Below are 16,245 nucleotides of genomic sequence, written 5' to 3'. Positions count from 1 at the left end.
CTTCATGGTCACTTCCACTGACACCACCTCTCAATTCAGTTAGCTGACTTCAACCAGGGGGTAATTGGGGAGTTGGAGAACACTGGGGAGTGGGAAAGCAGTCTGTGTTCCTAATTCCAATCACTATTCCAGAGAACCCGGCCTCAAAGTACTCGAGTGAATCCTGCTTAAGGTCAGGATGGGGCTCTGCAGTGATGCCCCAGGGGTCAAGTTGCCTGTTGATGCACACTGCCCGAACTCACACATGGTAGCAGGAGGGCAGAGCACAGAAGAGACTGCTGCATGTCGGGAATTGGACAGGTGAGTGCGTTTGTGGACTTCCTGGGCTTTCAAAACTCCACTTTCACTCAAGAGGCAAGGGGCAGAGGGCCAAACAATCGTCCTGATGCATCTCGCCCGACTGGTGCCTGAAAATGGGACCAGAACGGCCAGTAACTTTTGGGAATGTAAGTCACAGCAGGGGGAGATCACAATTGCAGCAAGGGGTGGTCCGAGGCAGCAATGGCCACCATATTTCCACGGGCCCCGCCAATATTCACAAATTTCACACATAAATCCAAATTTATCTTTCAGGAGACTCTTCCATTCCATTACTTGTGAAACTCACTGGCATTCTGGCAACTCCAATAGTCATAGAGTTTTACAGCGCGGAAAGAGGCCTTTCATCCCATCGTGTCTGTGCTGGCCATCAAGCACGTATCTAATCTTAATCCCATTATCCAGCACTTGGTCCGTAGCCTTGTTTGCTGTGGCGTTTCAAGTGCTCATCTAAATACTTCTTAAAATGCTGTGAGTGTTCCCGCCTCTCCCACCCTTTCAGCCAATGAATTCCAGATTCCCATCCATTCTGGGTGAAAAGGGTTTTCTTCAAAGCCCCTCTAAATCTCCTGCCCCTTACCTTAAATCTATGCCCCTTGGTTACTGACCCTCTACTAAGGGGAACATTTTCTTCCTACCTACCTTATCTGTATCCCTCATAATTTTGTACACCTCGATGAGGTTCTCCCTTCAACCCATTCCGCTCTCGATTAGGATCCTAATCACAGTATTGTTGCCCGATTTCCGTAATAAATGATGCCTGTTGCCAAAATCAGGGCCGTGATCACCTGGAAGTGGATCTTTCACAAAATTGCAGCTATCTGAGTCACTGTTGTTAATGGGACAGTGAGGCCAGCAGCTCTATTTTTAGGGCCTTACCACCCTGTTCACACCAAGTGGGGCAGGGCACTCAGATTCAACCCCGGAAATTGAGCTGGCCAGGGAAAACAAATTCAAAGGAATTCACAAATAATAGTGATATGGTTCTCAAATATATCGACACTGCTGAAAAATAGCAACTTTTTTTGTCGAAGCTTTTCATCTTGCACTCACCAGGACATTGGCAATAATATATTCCAAGGGAAATTGACAAATTTATACTCTACAAGAAGAGAGCACTCCCTTCTCATACTGTAGAAATGTATTGATTTCCCTTACATTGTATCCTTGCAAAATGCTGATGAATGCAAGATGAAAAGCTTCGATAAAAATGTCTTGTTTCAGCAATAGTGACAATTGTTACAGAATCAGCTTGAAAAACATTTCTAAAATAAATGAAACCACTGTTGTAAATGTCAGTAAAGTCACTGCGAATGAACCTTACGTTCCACTGTGAATTCATAATTTATCAAATTCATTTAAGTTTCAGCCTCTTTAATGTCTGTTTGGTTCAGACATGGCAGTAAGAGCGACAGTAATATGTTGATGAATGTCCCGTCGTTTATGTTACATTGCCATTTGTGTGCTGCTACCCAATCTCCCGTCCCAATTTGGAAATATATCCAACCTCCCAAGTGGCACCATATTCTGATACAATCCATTTATGAATAAATTTTATTGGTCTTTGCGCCTGGAACTGGGTAGGCATAGAGAAGATGCTCGCACATTTGGGGAGACCAGAAATATAAAATAGTCACAAATAAATCCAACAGGGAATTCAGAAGAAGGTAAAATAACTTCCAATTATTATTTTTTCTGTGTATTTGTGGGATGTGGGCTTCGCTCGACAGGACTTCATCTCCACATTGAGGGATAAATATTGGCCAGGACACAGGGAGGACTCCAATGCTCTACTATGAAATAGTAACACAAGAACATTGGCGGCAACCAGAGGGAGCTGATGGAGCCTCAGTTTAACATCTAATTCGATAGTAGTGCTGACAGTGCAGCACTCCCTCACTACTGAACTGATGTGCCAGCCTAGATTATTTACTCAAATCTCAGGAGTGCACAGTGTTGTTCAGGAAGTTGCTTTAGGAGCTGTTCCTGTGTTTTACAAAGGATGTAAAACTGTGGGTGACAGACAGTTTAGTTGCTGTTGTTTGTGTTGTATTCTGTCACTTAATGATATCCATGATGTGGAGATGCCGGCGTTGGACTGGGGTAAACACAGTAAGAAGTCTCACAACACCAGGTTAAAGTTCAACAGGTTTATTTGGTAGCAAAAGCCACTAGCTTTCGGAGCGCTCGCTGCTCCTTCAGGTGAGTGGGAGTTCTGCTCACAAACAGGGCATATAAAGACACAAACTCAACTTACAAAATAATGGTTGGAATGCAAATCTTTACAGGTAATCAAGTCTTAAAGATACAGACAATGTGGGTGGAGAGAGCGTTAAGCACATGTTAAAGAGGTGTGTATTGTCTCCAGACAGGACAGTTAGTGAGATTTTGCAAGCCCAGGCAAGTCTTGGGGGTTACAGATAGTGTGACATGAACCCAAGATCCCGGTTGAGGCCATCCTCATGTGTGCGGAACTTGGCTATCAGTCTCTGCTCAGCGACTCTGCGTTGTCATGTGTTGTGAAGGCCGAAGATCAGAGGCCAAATGCCCGTGACCGATACACAAGGCAAACACACCCGGCCGTCCCATCGTATCGGGCAATGGGACCCTGAGCGAGAACCTCTCTGGCTACGTCGAGGGCATCCTGAAACCCATTGTACAAAGAACCCCCAGCTTTTGTCGCGACACTACAGACTTCCTACAGAAACTCAGCACACATGGAGCAGTTGAACCAGGAGCACTCCTCGTCACAATGGATGTCTCGGCACTCTACACCAGCATCCCCCACGACGATGGCAACCTGATGTTGTGAGACTTCTTACTTAATGATATCGCCAATGGCAACATATACTTGGATTACTGCCCAAGATTTTGTGTCTCCAATCATGTCCTTAATGGAAAGGAAGTACTGCTGTAAGAGAGACACATGGGGATGAATTTCACCAGCCCTTTGGGGATAGGCTGAGAAGTGGGAAAGCTGGCAAAATGGCAAGGGAATACTTTGGGATTGCGGGAGGGGGGGTGGGGGGGTGCCTAAATCTTCCAACCATCATGCCCTTTCAGCAGTGGGAAATATAGTAGACATTAACCAAGAGCCCACTTGAGCCATGTAATCAGCCAATTAAGGACGTGTACCCACCTCCGCTGGCATTTTACCCATGTCAGAAGTGCCAATCGTGTGGAGAGGCCACCAGGTAAACCTTATTGGGTCTTGGGTCAGGAGGTTTTTGATTCAAGGACCTCTCTTTTGGGCATTTAGGCACTCCATGGTCCATAGAAGCATCGCCTGCAGCAATGGCCGCCCATGCAGCAACAGGCCACCTGGCCCCACCCCACCCCACCCAACAAAGCCCGGACCCACTTGCCTTGCCCAGGAACCCCAAGACTGCATATTCCTGATGTTGAGGTGTACAATTAACAATGTGCCCTCACCGTCCGAGTGTAGCCATTGCAATGGCCAGTGCTCGTGGTGACGCTGCTACGCTGCCAGCCTTCTGATTGGGTGAAGGGGAGGCACGCCTTTGGCGGGAGCGGAAGATCCCACCTTGCGTGCCTCAGAATTCTTTAATCCGGTTGTCTGAAGAGTCGCCCTTTTGCTTTTCCTGCTCACATCAGAGATATCCTGGAGAAGGTGCTCTGTTAGACCACATCCCCTATGGCAACAAGACTGCTCACGTGTCCACCAGACCACACTGTGGCCCATAGAGCAGCCTGAGAAATGACTTACAACCGCACACTTACCTAAAACTGCAACACTTTCCTGTGAAAGGGGGAATACAATCTCTAGAGGAAACTTAGAATTTTGCGACTGTGTGTTCCGCAGCCATTTCCCAGAACTGCTATTAATTAGACAAGGTAATGGAGAATTCCTGGTTTGCAGGGCAGAAATTCCTGACATTAGCAACATGGTCATTCAACACCACCATGCTGTGTGACGGCATATTGTGAATCCATGCTAAACCTTTCACCTTCAGAACTTTAGTGGCTCCAGTACATACACCAAACGGCACTGATGTTTCTGATCTCGTGGCCCCTCAAAGTAATCACAGGATAAACCACGAAAATCAAAGCTGAACTTGTTTGCAGACCTCAAAACAACAAGGGCAAAATTATACCTGTTGCTATTGATATTTCCATACCATAGTCTCGATGAGATTAAAGAAATGTTAATTATGGGTTCAGGGCAGCACTGAAGTTAGATTGAGATTAAAGACTATAAGAGGCTGTTGGCATTGTACCATCATATTGTGATAATGGCATCACAAGCTTTACACAAAATATAATCGGGGTAGTTATAAAACATAATTAAAAGAGAATCAAGTATGTTCGTATCATATGTATGGCCGACAGCCACACAGAGGCCTTCCTTACCTGGATTTTAGCTTTAGCACGAACAATTGATGTGTTTGTCTACGGCTGATGACAGGGCACTTGAGGGCACTATTATTCTAACTGTAAATGGAATCTCGATTCTACCATATTTTTTTCCGTAATTCTAACAGATGAGCAATATTCTGAAGTAACAAAACTGACCAACAATATTAATATTAAACTGTAATTCAGCAAAGCTTATTGCTGAAAATAACAAAAAGGGATTTATATTTAACAATACTTCCACAAATTACAAAATTCCCACGTATATAGCCAACGGTAAGAGATAAAGCTTTTGGTTTTACTCATTCTTTTTCCCTTCTACCTGGCAAAACGGGCCGCACGGTGGCACAGTGGTTGGACTGCTGCCTCACAGCGCCAGGGACCCGGGTTCAATTCCCGGCTTGGGTCACTGTCTGTGCGGAGTTTGCACATTCTCCCCGTGTCTGCATGGGTTTCCTCTGGGTGCTCTGGTTTCCTCCCACAGTCCAAAAGTCGTGCTGGTTAGGTGCATTGGCCATTTTCCCTCAGTGTACCCGAGGGAGTGTGGCGACTAGGGGATTTTCACAGTATTAATGTAAGCCTACTTGTGACATTAATAAATAAACTAAACAATAACAAGGCAATGAGAATGTGAAACTACACCAACCGCAAGTCAACAAACAGTCCAAGGCAGTGTATTATTGCAGGACGGTAGCTTTAGAGAAAAGCTTTAACTCTGGCAATGCCTAATCTCTCAAAACACATATCTCAGTTGGCAGCACATTGTCTCAACATCACAAGTCTGGGTTCCAAGTCCCACTCAAGGTTAACTTGAGTTCAAAAGTTAAGGCTGACACTCCAGTACTGAGGGAGTGCTGCACTGTTGGAGGTGCTGTCTTTTGGATGAGATGTTAAGCTGAGGCCTCATTGGCCTGCCTGGGTTCGATGTAAAAGATCCCACGGTACCATTTTGAAGAAAAGCAGGAGAGTTACCCCCGAGTACCTGGCTAATATTTATCCCTCAACCAACATCACAGAAACAGACTACTCAGTCATTATCACATTGCTGTTTGTTGACTTTGTTGAACGTGAGAAACTACACCTCAAAAGTTCTTCATTGGCTACAAAGCACTTCGAAACGTTTGGTGGTTGCGAAAGATCAGTCCCATAAAGCCATATTCTCAAGACTGCTCCAATATAAAATCCTTATTCTTGTGTTTAAATCTCTTTGTGGCCCTTGCCTAACCCAGACCATGAGCCACTAAAATCCCTGCACCTCTCCAATTCTGCCCTTCCTTCACATCACAATTGATGACCATTCCTTCATCTGTCTAAGCCATAATCTCTGGCACAGATTCCTTAAAACCTTGCCACCTACCCTTCTCTTTTAAAGAGTCTCCTTAAAAACCAAGCTTTTTGGCCAAATATTTGGTCACCTTTCCTAACATCTCCTTTAGCTCAGTGTCCATTTGGGCCTGAACATGACCCTGGAAAGAAGCTTGGACAGCTTTCTGTATTGACGGTGATGTACAAAACGCAGGTTATTGGGGTCAATTTTATTTTGAAGGATTGGATTTTGGGTACATTTTGAGTCGAGCAATGTGGGTATAGGAATTCAGAACGTCACACAGAATCAGAAAGTTCAGGAACTAGCAAATCATGGGAAAATGTTCTCTGGAAGTGGACACATTTCCCCGAAACAAAGATCAGATTCATGATTGACCTCCTCAGATGACTGGATAGGTGACAGGCCTAGCTCTGGTGACAGGCCTAGCTCTGGTGACAGGCCTAGCTCTGGTGACAGGCCTAGCTCTGGTGACAGGCCTAGCTCTGGTGACAGGCCTAGCTCTGGTAACCAATCACTGAGCTCAGGATCAGCATCTCCTCCAGTAAAGGAGCTGTAGTTGGAGCATAATTTAAAGGTGAGTGCCTGCCTGGATTTCAAATCAAATAACACTGAGCTTTTAAGTTGCGTTCCAGAAGCTTCTTATTCAGCTCAGGGGAGCTGGACGTAAGATTAGGTTTCTGAGATATTTCAGTAAAGGGTTTCCGGGTAACAGACTCAATACAAGAAGTCTCCACGGGACTTAATTATTACCAGGTTTTTTAAAAATGAAACACTCTTCTCTCTTGGGGAACTGATAATTGCACTGACTAACTACCGTAGATTGTGACACATAATTCGACTGTTGAAGCTTCAGAAAAATCCCTCCAAAAATAAGGGTCAACTTACATTTAAAATGTTAACGACTGGTGTCGGTGTAGGTGGTCGCTATTTTGAGATGTGTTAAAATTTATGTTTGTCGTTTGCCATACACAGTCTGCTCTGTGAGGGCATGTCTTAAACTCCCACACAACATCTTGGCAAGCAGACTGCTTGATCCAAGGTATTGATTTATATGGTGTGTATAATCCTAAACACGTATTTCTAAGCTGAGAAACTGAAGTTGATTCCTATTGGGAGTAAAATTCTAACCATGCATTTGTTAGCTGAAAAATGGGGGTTGGCCTATGCTGTGTTATAGGCCTAAACATGCATTTTGACTCCAGGGAACGAGAGGTCATCTTTTATGCTGGGTCGACCGTACACCATAATCTATGGAAATAATTGTTAGACATGCTATGATCAATACCACGATGGTTAATGAATTTTACCCAGGTTAATGATGAATTGCTTGATTGTCTTGCTGACAAAGATGTGTTGGTTAGGTGGATTGGCCATGCTAAATTGCCCCTTAGTGTCAGGGGGACTAGCTAGGGTAAATGGATGGGGTTATGGGGATAGGGCCTGGGTGGGATTGTGGTCAGTGCAGACTCGAAGGGCCAAATGGCCCCCTTCTGCACTGTAGGGATTCTTTGATTCAATAACAAGCAGAAAACAACAAATATAACTGTCAGGACAATCCTCTTTAACGCTAGGCTTCAGGCCTACTATAATCAACAGAGCAAACAACATTTCGATAAGACACATCCGGAATGAGAAGTAATCGGTCTGTGCCTGCATGTTTGCTACAGTGATTGTCTGGGCTATCTTGCCTTTTTAATCTCTGGCTTTAATGTTGCTTTGTTTCAGATATTATGGCACAGATGATTTCAATTAGCAGAGCTGTTGCTGTGGGTTATTATTGTGTTTAGCTTTCATGCACTTCAGTCAGGCTACAAGCTGTCCCACATTCTTTGATGTCATGTCGGCAATTTCCCTTGACTGACCTTTACTAAAACACAGCCGAGTTTCGCAAAGGCAGGCAATGATTCCCAACGAGGAATCAATAGTCCTCTATCAATTAATGTGAAAGACTGAGGCCAAGCAAGAGCACAGAATATACTCCAGGAGCAAGTGTGACACTCCGAGAGTGTGTCTGCGTATATCGCACCAAACATACAAATAGTGGTGTAGAAAGATTATAACTTCCTGCTGGTTGCAGCAAAAATGATGGGGAGTATACTCAAGTTGCAAGTCAGCAACTAAATCCAAGTAATTAACCACTAATTGACCCTGGGACATGCCAAACAGCAATCAGACCTTGTAGCCGAGGAAGGATGAAGGTCATTGACCTGAAATGTTAACTCGATCCCCCTCTGTCCACCTGAACAGCTGAGAACTTGCAGAATTTTCTGCATTTGATTATAATTTTCCGCTTGATATTAATTTTATACTTGTCTTTGTTTCCTTGCCTGGGGAGTTGCTGTACAACATAAGAATAATATTTGGGTGAGTGACCAATTCGATTATATCCATAATGGAAATGAATGGAGGCTCCTCTCAACTCATAAGTCACTGGGGCAACATTTGTAATGCTGGAAGGAGCCAGCTGAGAGTTCCACTGACTTCGGGCATAGCTGAAGTATAATTCTTTTGTTAAAACCAATGTGTAACCATTTGAAGTCAGATGTTGCCACCGGCAGAAACAGGAGCAATGAGGAAATCACTTTTGTATTTTTCACACAAGGCAGAAGACATTTTATATTCCAGTTAGGGTACAGAGAGAGCCCCACTTAAGTGGACACCCCAAACTTTCCTGCACCTGCCCTGTACTATTTCCTAATGCTCTATTTGGAGACCAGCTGGCAAAGCTAGGCCCAAGCTGTATGCAAATCCAAATTTACTGCTGAATAGGGACAAAGTGGGAATTAATGGAATTAGCCTCATGCATTTATAAGCGAAGCTGTGTTTTGTAAAATTCATTTACGGGATATTGGCATCGCTGGCTAGGCCAGCATTTATTGTCCATCCTTAGTTGCCCTTGAGAAGATGGTGGTGAGCTGCCTTCATGAACGACAGCATTCCATGTGGTCCAGGTACAGCCACAGTGCTTTTAGGGAGGGAATTACAGGATTTTGACACAGGGACCGTGAAGGAGCAGCAATATACCTTGAAGTGGGGGTGATGAATAACTTGCAGGGGAACCTCCAGGTGTTAGTGTTCCTAAGTATTTGCTGTCCTTGACCTAGCCTGTAGCAGTTATGGATTTGAAATGTGCTGCCTAGGGAGCCTTGACTCCAAGACAGCCTACCTCCATTTGCTGGGACATCAACCCAATTTAGTTTATAGCTATTAGATCCTCCAACCATTACCTCTCACCGCACCTCATTCCCCACCTCTCATATCCCTGATGGCTGCATGCATCCTCCATGCCCCTCACCTAGTGTATAATAGGTATAGAACTCATTTGCAATGAACTACATCTTTGCTTTTTCATACCATTTCAATCAAATATTCATAATGAGATAATCTATCATAGCAGCTGTCTGGCCATCTGTTCAGCCTCCTTATGTGATGGTTACTAGATGGCCTCACTATGAATGCCTGGCTGAGCTCCAACAATGACTAACACATCCAGCCCAGTAGAGCTTGTTCACATAGTTGTAAAGGGAACTGCTATCTTTGCTTGACAGTTTTATTACCCTGTAATAATTTGATATTTCTTTGAAGCAGTTTTTCAATGCCCATCTGTTTATTTTGACAGGATTACAGTTTTCTCAATGGCTACATTTGATTCACAGTTTTATGAGAAGAGGAAGGTTTTCCAAATGGAAAGCTGAATGTCTTGATTGTTTTTCTTTTTGTTTTCTTGAACATTTCAATGAGCATTTCTAAGACTTCCCAGTATTATTATATAACTCATTGGTTCGGTATCCGTTGGACACTGGAAGAGTAATTCAAAGGCTCAACAGATGTCAGGACATTAAATCAATGTGAAAATCAAAGCATAAAATTCCCCTAAATACATTTATATCTGATTTTCCATACTGTAGAATGTAGAAAAGAACTTTATCCACTGGAGAAAAGTATCTTAATGGGTCTGAATCATTACAGTGTTGATCAATTTAATGGCTTCTCACCTTTAAAGGACTGGGCCCTATGATCAATTACTGCATTGACAATATACTTATATCATCATAAACCCTTGCATTATTGTAGTTGAAGTTGAAACTTCAAAAAAAGATAACAGTTCCCTTTGTAACTATGTAAACAAGCTCTGCAAAGCAGAATGCAGTCGGTATTCTTGGAGTTCAGCCAAGCATTCATAATGAGGTCATGACTATCAACATAAGTAGGCTGCACAGATGGCCAGACATCTGCTTTATTAGATTGAAATGGTTATGAAAAAGTAAAGATGTGCCCGTGACTTACATTGCGAATGGGTTCTGCACCTAGTGGATACCAGGTGAGGAGACATGGAAGAGGCATAGAGGGCACTGGGGATTCGAACTTGTCCATCACAAGGTTCCCAAATCCATAGCAGGTTTCCCCCAAGGTTCATGAGCTGACTTACCTGGCAGTTCCCATAGCATTCAGGAACCCATTTGTTACATGAAAATAGCAATGACAGAGAAACATGAACTTGCAACAGGCATTTAAATAACAAGCATTTAAATAATGTGCTCAATGTCACTTTAAATGAACATCAGGTCAGGCCATATTTTCCTGACCTGATGAAAATGGCGTGTGGTGGAAATTGGAGGAGAAATTAAAAAATATGGCCCAACGCTCCTCCTGTTTCATCCACCTGACGTGTTTGTTGAGTACTGGGAGGTGAAGATTCAGCCCCTTGTCCCTGTTTCAGATGTTTGCCAGAGCTGCTGAATATTTCTAGCACCTTCTGTTCTTATTTCATTTTTGTCATTGTTTATTGGGTTGGCAGCCTGACTGCTCACTGAGGAATGGCAACAGATGAAACAGTTTATTCCCACTGCAGGTAAGGGCCCTGCGGTGAATCGCTACAATATTCAAATTAAACAACACCACTCATAATGGAATAAGGGCAGGTTTTAAAGAGCATGGAATTTTCTGACGCACCATTAACCGTGAGTCCTTTGGCGCCAAGGCTGCACAAAATCTCACGTCAGCAATTCACAACTTTCAGTAATAACAATTAGAATTATTTCTTTCTTGGCATTTTCTAAATTTGCAGGCTTGTTACAGTATGTGACAGGTCTGAAGCCTGTCTCCTCACTCTCTATATACTTATAATGTAGATATTGGGCCTTTAAGTAACTCCACTGATAGTTGCAAGCTTCTAAGTTGAAGTTGTGATTTTTTTTGCTCCAGTCATCTTGTAAGAGCTACGAAAATACTTGAATCTAGATGCTGTCTATTGAGATTCATGGGGTCAAATGGGAGATTTTTAAAAAATCAGGTTCAGGCCAGAAGTGTGGCACAATGGTTAGCACTGCTGCCTCACAGCGCCAGGGGCCCGGGTTCAATTCCGACCTCAGATCACAGTCTGTGTGGAGTTTGCATGTTCTCCCCGTGCCTGTGTGGGTTTCCTCCGGGTGCTCTGGTTTCATCCTACAGTCCAAAAGATGTGCAGATTAGGTTGATTGGTCAGACTCAATTGCCCTTTAGTGTCAGAGAGATTAGCAGGGTAAATACATGGGGTTAAGGGGATAGGGCCTGGGTGAGATTGTTGTCGGTGCAGGCTCGATAGGCCAAATGGTCTCCTAATGCACTGTTGGGATTCTATGATGAAAAGTCAATTTGATCAAGGCCACATAATAAGCAAAATCAAACTTTGAAAGTAACTGACTGCTTCTCATACAATCATTCTGCCAAACATCGGAAACCACTGATACAGCTTCAATTAACTACTTTACCTCAAAAACTGTGCTTTATTACTCAGTTGCAATAAACCAAAGTGACTTACAAAATAACTTGTTTATTCACCTCAACCCTTGGGACTCTTCTGAAGAATTCTGTTTAAACAAAGTTTGAGGTCAGTTCCTCAGTCTTGCTGCAGTCTGGTTGTCTGTCCAATTAATCTCACGATGTGGAGATGCCGGCGTTGGACTGGGGTAAACACAGTAAGAAGTTTAACAACACCAGGTTAAAGTCCAACAGGTTTATTTGGTAGCAAAAGCCACACAAGCTTTCGGAGCTGCAAGCCCCTTCTTCAGGTCTGAAGAAGGGGCTTGCAGCTCTGAAAGCTTGTGTGGCTTTTGCTACCAAATAAACCTGTTGGACTTTAACCTGGTGTTGTTAAACTTCTTACTGCAATTAATCTCACAACAGGGTCAAACATAATGATTATATTGTCATCGACAAATATTATAACAAAGGCACAATCGGTGGCCAATGATGAGCACCAACTGCACACATTTACTATGCAATGTTATCTCATTCATTCTACAAGACTTACTCATTCATCTTATCACACCCTCTCATTCACTTCACAATACTCATTCAGTCGACTTACAACGCTGTCTCATCAGAACAGGGGCAAGTCATTCAAAACCTTGAACCTGAACTTTCTTTTCAATGAGATCAAGGTTGATCTGTATCTCAACTCCATCTAGCTGACTTGGCTCCATATCCCTCAATAGCCCAAGGCTATCAAAAAAACGATCAATCTCAGAGTTAAAATTATTAATCGAACAAACATCTACTGCTCAGAGAATTCCACTCTTCTGTATTTGCACAAAGAAGTGATTCCTAACTTCTCCCTTGATTGATCTTGCTCCGGATTTTAAGGTAATGCCCCCTTTTCCGAGACTCCCTAACAAAGGAAAAAGGTTTCTCTCTCTCCTCCATATCAATTAATTTCAAAATTCTAAAGACCTCAATTAAATTACCCGTTACATTTTAACATTCCATGGAATACAAGACAAGTGTTTGAGTCCCTTTGCTTAATCTAACTCTTGGGAGTCTTGGTAACATTTTGGGTGAATTTATGCTGCTTGCCTTCCAAGGCCAACATATTATTTCTAAAATGTCACGCCCAGAACTGTACACAGTACTCCTGTTAGGGTTTAACCAGGGCTTTGTATCACTATAGAAAAACTCCCTCACCTTTTCTGTTCTAGCCCTCCACATTCCTTCAGGATTTCTGATTTTATTTGGGGGGCTGACTAATACATTTTACTGATCTGTGTGCTTGAACCCTTGAATATTTTTGGATCTTCTCTCTTTCTTACTTTTCACCTTTAAACAAATCTAATCTTCTCTGTCCAAAGTGAATGACCGCACATCTCCCTGCATTGAAATCCATCTGCCACAGTTTTGTCCTTTCACACGATTGATGTTGTTTTGTAATTTAGTTCTTGCACCTACACTATTTACTCTGCCACCAATCTTTGTGTTATCAGCAGACTTAGAATAATGGCTCTCCATTGTGTTACCGAAGTCATTAATAAATAAAGTGAACAGAGGCACATTATAGATCTTACTGGAATACTTTCCAATTCAGGTAGATAACTACTGTCCCAAATTTGTCTTCTATTGCCTAACCAACAAGTCAGTAATCTGCCTATAATTCTTTGAGCTTTAAATCACCTTAAAATATTCTCTTTTTCATCCAGCAGCCCTGTTACAATATGAACTGCTAAACTGTCCTAATGGTTGGAAAGGAAAGTTATGTTTGTATTCACCCTCATCTCTCCCTCAGCTCCTATGAGAGGAGGTCAGGAATCCGGACACTGGCGCTGACAGTGGAATGCAGCCACATTTTAGTGGGCAGCATCGCCTGGGGCAATATTTTTCAGATAGCAACCAAGTGAATCCACTGTGGACCATTGAGTGCCCATAATGGAGTCCCTGACCCTTGAACCTGCAAGGAAGGCAACAGAATTTACCTGGTGGCCTCCCGAAGCAGTGAAGGGTGATTTCTCCATGTGGAGGTGGGAAGAGACTCTTAATTGGCTGAGAAGTGGCTTAATTGGGCTTTCAGTGACTTTGTGTGCCATGTTGCCCACTTCCGGCAAAAAGGTGTGATGGGTAGAAAGGTACCAGGCACCTTCACTAACACCACCCCCTTCCCCCTGCCCCACAACCCGACTGCCCCCCAATGCATTTCCTCGCCATTTTGCCAGCTTTACCACTATCCCCAAAGGGCTGGTGAAATTCAGTCCCATGTGTCTCCTTTACCACAGTACTTCCTTTCCATTAAGGACATGATTGGAGACACAAAATCCTGGACAGCAATCCAAGTATATCTTGCCATTGGCGATATCATTAAGTGACAGAGTACAACACAAACAAGAGCGACTGAACTGTCTGTCACCCACAGTTTTACATCCTTTGTAAAACACAGGAACAGCTCCTAAAGCAACTTCCTGAACAACAATGTGCACTCCTGAGTTTTGAGTAAATAATCTAGACTGGCACATCAGTTCACTACCGAGGGAGTGCTGCACTGTTAGCGGCAACTACTATCGAATTAGATGTTAAACTGAGGCTCCATCAACTCCCTCCGGTAGCCACCAATGTTCCCGTGTTACTGGTTCATACTAGAGCATTGGAGTCCTCCCTTTGTCCTGGCCAATATTTAACCCTCAATCAACATCACTTAAACAGATTACTTGGTCATTCTCACATTACTATTTCTGGGAGGCACGGACTGGCTGTTGCATTTCCTACATTACAACAATAAATACCATTCAAAAATATTTCATTGGCTGTCAAGTGTTTTGGAGCAAAACATGATATAACTGCAAGTTATTCAACTTTCTTCCAAATTCCCTGTTGGATTTAGTTGAGACTATTTTATATTTATGACTCTAAATTCTGTTCTCCCCACATGTGGAAACATGTTCCCTATGTCTACCCTTTCAAACCCCTATATAGTTTTTAAAGACCTTCAGTCAGTTTGTCCCTCAGTCTCAGCAAAGAATTACCCAGTGAGCAACTCTAACCTCTGACCTTAGTCCTTCCATTGGCATTCACTGTTCCGTGAAGGTTAACCGACTGAATGAACCCCATTTGTTCTAATTTTTGTGCAAATGTGGTAGTGTTTTTCATTTACAAATGGTATGGTAATTTGACTGACGAAGGATCATCACCTCAGTGCTGCGTGGAAATTTCCATTAGAGCTGTTTTCTTTTTTGAAGTCAACATACAGATAAGTTCAATTCCCAGTTTCTATGGGTCTCCCTGTTTCAAGTTGGGTGTCCTATAAAGGCTAACAGTGCCCTCAAACAGGAGAAACAAAGCAAACATCTCCAAATGTAGGCAAGGAAGATCTCACAATGCCTTTATGCGTCTTACATGATGTCTGAATGTCAGGCGCACAACTACCCAGGTGCAGAAGTTAATACAATCCGAAATTGTTTTCTGAAACCTGGCTTGACAATTGTTAACACTAACTGAGAATGAGTTGGCTCCCTCCATTCTCAAAATAGAACAATTTCTAGGTGCAAAAATCAATAAATGTATTCTTGCAACAGTTGTATCAGAATATGGTGCCACACAGGAGACTGGGTAACACACCTAATTGACCACATGAAGGAGTAGATATAAAATAAATTGCAGGACATTTGTCAACAAATTACTCACAAATTGGGACAAAAAATGCAGCAAAGGAAGGAAAAATATGCATCAAATTCTTTATTTCCCCACAAAATTGAATTGAAAGTTCATCAATAATACATCTCAATACAGTATCTAACATATCTAACAACAAAACATTAAATTATGTCAACAATATCAAGAGACTTATAAAACATGTCTGACAATTTGGTTATTGAAATGATGACCAGTGATATGTTTTCCAAATATCAACAAGAATCCACATGTCAACCAATCAATCATCACTCTTCTCATGAAGTATAAATTGTTGTTCCCTTGCAAGTTGTCCTGAGGGTGCAAGATGAAAAGCTTTTGTATCTATTTTTCAGCCACACTCAAGTTCTGAACCACTAAATCGCTATTTATCAATCAATCCCTTGCCTTGTGAGAGATCAAAAGCAGGTCTGTTGCAGTCGGTTTGACATTGGGCCACTGCTATGTTTAGCTCTTATTAAATAGCCACATCTGTCTTTGATAGCTGTGATTTTTGAGAATTGCACAAAGCCGTCTGAATTATATAACTAGATTGATGAACAGTGTAAGAACTCACATCATTTGGTTTTCCATCTCTCAGAAATGCTTAGCACGCAATGAATTACTTTGAAGTACAGCAACTGTTGTTCAGCAACCAAGTGCAGCTATGCATAGCAAGACTCCACAAACAGCAATGGGATGAATGAGCAGTTAATCTTGTTTATTTAGGGTCAGTTGAGGTTGTTCACCAGCATACCCCAGTGGAGATCATTGGTCTTTGTTAAAATTAAATGGGTCACTGGATGGGTGGGGGTTGC

At 42.7% G+C, this 16,245-nt stretch overlaps 1 protein-coding gene across 1 annotated transcript in view; it reads right to left on the bottom strand.

Moving 5' to 3' along the window:
- LOC144497191 (procollagen galactosyltransferase 2-like) overlaps nucleotides 1-16,245 on the bottom strand; it is a 179,481-nt gene that overhangs the window by 63,877 nt on the left and 99,359 nt on the right. The window lies entirely within an intron of this gene.

The sequence above is a fragment of the Mustelus asterias genome, chromosome 8, assembly GCF_964213995.1.
Source record: "Mustelus asterias chromosome 8, sMusAst1.hap1.1, whole genome shotgun sequence".
Classification (NCBI taxonomy): domain Eukaryota; kingdom Metazoa; phylum Chordata; class Chondrichthyes; order Carcharhiniformes; family Triakidae; genus Mustelus; species Mustelus asterias.
Note: the sequence above shows the minus strand (reverse complement) of the source record. Positions and strands in the feature narration are given on the sequence as shown.